Source organism: Mytilus edulis, chromosome 11 (assembly GCF_963676685.1).
Source record: "Mytilus edulis chromosome 11, xbMytEdul2.2, whole genome shotgun sequence".
NCBI lineage: Eukaryota > Metazoa > Mollusca > Bivalvia > Mytilida > Mytilidae > Mytilus > Mytilus edulis.
In genome coordinates this window covers 29,606,008-29,612,549 of record NC_092354.1, presented here as the reverse complement: position 1 = coordinate 29,612,549, position 6,542 = coordinate 29,606,008, and the positions used below count along the sequence as shown (strand labels likewise).

Sequence of the window (6,542 nt, the reverse complement as noted above, 5' to 3'; positions counted from 1 at the left end):
GCTGTACAACGACGCGCAACTGTGGCGGCCGGACCGTGCCAATGCTATTGTCACTTTATTATATGTAGCCGATCTCAGGTTTACTCTTTCGTCTGTCAATGGTAGACAAACACGTGTCATTAGAAAAATTGATGCATGCGTCTAGTGTGTCGTCAAAATGAGTTCGGGACTCTGGTTTACTGATTTTTGTATTATTCCTCAATATATCAAAGATAAAATGAACGAATCTTTATTGCAGGAACTGTGGATCCCGGAAACCATCAGGATTCGGGTGATGATGATGATGATGATTCTCGGAATGTCTGTCCTCTCCCTGGTAAGTCATTGCCACTTGTTAAATTAATCCCATCATCTGGTAACGTACGGCGCAATTCAGTAACAAGAAACTGTGATGATACTTCGCTGCAAGTAGTCTGTCGGCTTTATGATACGTAGCCGATCACATTCTAACTTTTTTCCTTTTCTGTACGGTGGACAAACATGGTTCAATTGAACAGATAATTAATGCGTTGTATCTGTTCTAGAATTTGACTACGGACATCTACTTCACTTTGTTTTATTATTCCACAATATATCAATTATAACATGGGCGTATCTTCTTTGCAGAAAACGACACACTAAATGTCTCCTTGGAACAGTTAAACCTATCCCAGGATGCCCACAGTGTCCATCCGACTGGTAAGTTACTTGCCAAATTCTACATGAAGCATATCCCCCACATATACGCTATACACGTACGCAGAACTGTGAACTCTACAAAAGCTGTTATCAATGTATTATATGTGTGCGATCACATGTTCAAACATCCTTCCCTCAACTGTAGATTAACACATTTCAATACAATTCTCGATTCATGCAAATCATCTGCCGTTGAAAATGACAACGGGTCACCGCTTTATCTTTGTATCTGTATAAATCATCAATATGTCCATTATAACACTCAACATTTTTTTAATTGCAGACAATAGTCCTCCTGAGGAGCAGCCAGTCGAGATGGGAGAAGGCCACAGGCCCACTGACGTTGGTAAGTCAATGAGACTTTTATTTTCAATGAACTGTCGTACTCCCTCATATAAACTGTTCACGTACGCGATAGCTGTCATTCCATGCATCTGCCAAGAAGGTGTTATCACTTTATTATATGTATACAATCACAGTTTCACACACCCTTCTCTCAACTGTAGATTAACACATTTCAATACAATTGTCGATTCATGCAAATCATCTGTCGTTGCAAATGACAACAGATCACCGCTTTTCCTATGTATCTGTATAGAAATCATCAACAGGTCAATTATAACACTAAAATATTTTTAATTACAGACAATACTCCTCCTGAGGAGCAGCCAGACGAGATGGGAGAAGGCCACAGGCACACAAATGTTGGTAAGTCAATGACACTTTTATTTTCAATGAACTGTCGTACTCCCTCATATAAACTGTTCACGTACGTGATAGCTGTCATTCCATGCATCAGCCAAGAAGTTGTTATCACTTTATTATATGTCTACAATCACAGTTTCACACATCCTTCTCTCAACTGTAGATTAACACATTTCAATACAATTGTCGATTCATGCAAATCATTTGTCGTTGCAAATGACAACGGATCACCGCTTTTCCTATGTATCTGTATAAATCATCAACAGGTCAATGATAACACTAACATATTTTTAATTGCAGACAATACTCCTCCTGAGGAGCAGCCAGATACACTCACAGATCTCGGTATGTCAATGACATTTTATAGCCTTGTCTCTGCCCAAAAATTTTTATCACTGTATATGTATACGATCACGTCACGGCTTTAATTGTAGATTTGTATTATTTATCAATATTTTAATAATAACAGACATATGTATTTAATTGCAGAGGATAAGACCCTGCCAACGCCTGCGGCAGAAGAGACAACGGAGTTTCATATTGGTAACTTTATGTCAATTCCTAAATGAGCTCAAAAAACGCGAAACTCTAATAGCAGGTGTGTGCAAATTGGTGTTGCCTTTTATTACATGTCTACGATCACATGTTTTCTCAATCTACTATCAACGCTGAGGAAAGACCGATCAATTGAATATTGCATTTACACCAACCGTCTAGCGTGTGAAAAACGTATTAGTTTTGGGTTGTTGTACTTTTCCGTCATATTCATAATAAACATATATATATATATATAAATGAAAACTTTCAAATATCTTTATTGAATAGCTGAGAAGGCCAACACCACCAACAACAACACAGTAGTGGCGACAGCCGAGCTACACCATCATAGCTCGGATAAGTCTTTGAAAAGTGAGTAAACAACAATTCTTCTTAACATGTCCTGTACTCAGTAATGAAAATGGCCATTGTCTATTCTGTGTGTGTTACATTTTAATGTTGTTTCTTTTGTGTCGTTGTTCTACTCCTATATCTGATGCGTTTCCCTCAATTTTAATTTGTAACCCGCATCTGAATTTTTGGACTCTCAACCGATTTATGACTTTCGAACAGCGGTATACTACTGTTGCCTTTATTTGGGTCATTATTGATCAACTATGTGTTAAAGTGGAAGAGTATTTTCAACAAATCGAGACTACAAAAAGGGTAGCTGGTCACAAAGGACTTATTGTTGGTGTAGTAGAGGAATTTAAAGATTACCAAAACCTCAATATTATATCAACTACAATTTAATGATATCCGCCAATTTGATTCATATACGGTTAAATTTCAACGAAACGTCATCATCTACTTTAAATTAAACTAACCTTTTTCTATGTTAACAGGAAAAGAGCAGGTGCTAATACGGACGTCAAGGTTCCAAAGGACTAGTAAGTAAATTATGCGCTAAACAATTATCGATAGGTGTATTGGTCATGAAACTGGCATTGAAATACCGAAAATTCAGGTGCAATAAAGAGCAATTGATGTTGTGGATTTTCATAAAACACTAATACAAAAATGGATAAAGATGACAATGAGGTTAACCTTATAAACAATAACAATGAAAGTGATCTGTCGGGTAATGGCCTGGAAGATATATCCGACGATGATGAGTTAAATATTGATTGGTTATTAATAATAAAAAAAAAACACATTTTCTTCTTCAGGACCAACCCTCCCAATTCCGGACTCGGACAGAATAGGTAAATATAATATTACATCGTAATGAAAATGCAATCATACATATAACTATACCAATCCTTTTTTAATTCATATAGCGACGATAATAACAGTGTGGCGATAGTACAATTAATACCAATCCTTTTTAAATTCATATAAAGACTATGATAACAGTGTGGTGATAGTAAAATTTAAAGTTGTGCACAGTGTTGAAAGTGCATTGTGACAGAGCATCATTTTATATTTTTCAGTTCATTTGGATTCCGAGGACGACGACCGAATAGAGATACTTTGTAAGTAAACACCTTAATTCTTTCCTCTGCAAATGAGGAGATGTCGGCACCTGCGCTAAAACTAATGACCATACTGTCTGAAACAGTAGTAATGCTGAATCTGAAAAGGATGAATACTTTCGCAAACTACTGATTAGTCCATCATAAAAGGAATTATTAAATGGGTGTTGTAGACCCAGTGCCATAACCATGATAAAAGGACGACACCATATTCCTTTGAAGCATAAACACATGTTTTCTTATCACTATTGACACTCGGTAAATACCAGAATATCATGAATTACCACTTATTTTGCTTCACTGGAATAAATGATAGTAAATGATGTACAACACAAATGAACATAAAATACGTATATGCATATTCATCTCACACAGCATGAACTGTGACTGATGTAAACTATTTTTTTACAGCATCCGGGGACGAATTCCTGGTGACAAAGGAGCACCTTCGCCAATTGAAGGAGGATCGGCGGGAGGATATAACCCAGTGCCCTCCACAGCGGTCCTCCCGCCGTTCCAAGCGCCCTTCCCAGCGCCCTTCAAAGCAGTCGTCACAGAGCCCTTCAAAGCTGTCACAGAGCCCTTCAAAGCTGTCACAGCGCCCTTCAAGCAGTGGGTCCAAAGAACAGCGCCCTTCCCAGGTAAGAATGAATAAACGTATATAACAGTAGACCGATAAAAAAACTAAAAACACAACATGAACAAATAAAAAAAGGGTGGCGACATCCATAATAGACAAACCAAACGTTCAAACGTTGGATTCGAGCCTAAATTTCCAGAACTAAAACAGTTATTTTGTTTGTTACCCCACACTTGTATAACAGCTAGGTATATTATAAATAGCAAACAGTCCTAACAAATTGTAATGACCATAATCACTGAGGGGAATCCCAAAGAAGTATGATATGTAAATATAACGAAAATGAACCAATGGAAAATAAAAAAAAACCAACATCGTCACAAAATGAATACAAACATCTCCAGAAAGGAGTGTTGCCATATGACACACATCGTATCTTGCATGTACCTATTGTTGCGTATAAATATTTGTTTTTGTTCAGTTGAACTACATATCAGTGTTATTTATACTTTTTTAATGACCCAAAAGAAATTGAAACAGACCACACTCTCATTAAAAACTGTGCCTGCACCTGCACCTGCACAGGTTGATAATGATGTGGAAGTGATGGAAGTGGTGACCGAGAAACAGCCCCTGAAGAGAGCCGCCCACACTAAACAGAGGACAGGAGAGACAGTAAGTAATACATATTGTTGCATGGACATCCTTATTTAGAATTTGATAGTGAAATATACATGCATGACTGCTATTTACTGATATCATTAACATATTAATCATCACCGACATCGTATGAACCGAATATAATCGCTATTGAACCCTAAAATAGACATGCAGAACTCATATGTACTGGTATGATTAAGATATTAATCATAGTCTACATCGTTTTAACCTACCAAAGACCTTCACTATTGAACACTAAGATAGACATGCATGACTCCTATATAGTAGTTTAATTAACACAATAATCCTTACCTATATCATACGAACCTACCGACACCATCACTATTGAACCCTTAGATGTACATGCCTGCATGACACCTATTTACTGGTATCAGTAACATACTAATCGTATCCTATATCGTTTCAACCTTTACAACTCCATCCCTATTGAACACTGGTTTTTATACTGTTCGCTTTATAAATGTGACAATGACGATACTCGAAAGCTTTATTGTTCCAATTCAGTTACACAGACAAATTGTTCATGGTGCTCATACCAAGATCATTGCCAACTTGGCTGCAAATATGCGTACTGTACAGGACGCGGTTACGCAGAAAAATGTTCATGAGACAAAATCAAACACTAATACAAAAATGGATAAAGATGACAATGAGGTTAACCTTATAAACAATAACAATGAAAGTGATCTGTCGGGTAATGGCCTGGAAGATATATCCGACGATGATGAGTTAAATATTGATGATATTATCGACGCTATGGACGACGCGGAAAATAAAGGCATTTCTATACGAACTAGAAAAAAATGTATGAAGAACCAAAGAAATTTGGGGAAAGTGTTGATATTCAGTGTACCAGGCTATAAATAAGCCTATGAAAACAGAGACACTGCTACACAGGTTGAGCAGGAGGAATATGTACACATTGAAAGCGCTGCAGTAAAGGAAAGTGATGGCCAACAGGATGATACATCTGAGGCCAATATTTCACTAGAGTCAGATGATTCAGGTAATGTTCCTGTCAGAGGTTCAGCTAGATCTAGAAAATCACTCGCTTTGTATACATCAGGTGATTATGATGTGTCTAAGTCAGTCGTTATTGTTAATTGATTGATTGTTGGTTGCTTAACGTCCAGTGGCAAATATTTCATGCATATTCAGGACGAGAACAAGTTCACAATAAATACAATAGGTAGGTTGATACAATAAAGGCCATCTGGGATGATGGTCAGGGAAATTTGGACTGCCACTGGAAAATGAGGGTATATTGGATAGGGTTAGAAATTTTGCCTTGCAACAGGCCACCTACGGACCCCTTAAAGAGTTGTTGCAAGGGTTCTTAACGTGCAAAGAGCGTGGCACTCTCTTTACACGAGTCATCGGATTTAACGTCCCCTTTCTGACCGGACGTGACTGCGAACTTGATACATCCCGCACAGCCAAACGGACGCCCCACTTCGGCAAGCGTGTTACTGCCGGTCGGGAGAAGACCAAGTGACCATATTTCTATTCCCCAGTCACCCTTGGGGGAGGTAATAATTGAAGTGAGCTGTATTGATTGACATGGACAATAGATTGACAATAGATACCTGACAATAATTGGCGATTTAAACTGTGTACCTGAGTGGACCATATCAAGGGAAAATCAACGGTTTGTCAATTTTGTCATCTTCTGCAGGGACGAAAAAAAGTGCACGGCAAAATCCAGTTAAGTTATGAATTTGTTCTAAATCATAGAATGCATTTGAATTCTATTTATTTAGGGCATGCTATGCCTTAAAACGTTTCCAGATGCACAGGTTTGTCTGTACTCAGAGTAAATTTTGAGGTGAAAATACGGCCATTTTAGGCATAGGGTCCACATGAACCTTAAGGAAATCATTGCTAAC

At 37.8% G+C, this 6,542-nt stretch overlaps 1 long non-coding RNA gene across 1 annotated transcript; it reads left to right on the top strand.

Moving 5' to 3' along the window:
* The first annotated feature begins 961 nt into the window (after window positions 1–961).
* On the top strand, window positions 962–1,728 carry LOC139494799 (uncharacterized). The gene is made up of 3 exons (XR_011657156.1): window positions 962–1,024; window positions 1,324–1,386; window positions 1,684–1,728. It is a non-coding gene; the product is annotated as an uncharacterized lncRNA (long non-coding RNA).
* The last annotated feature ends 4,814 nt before the right edge of the window (window positions 1,729–6,542 follow it).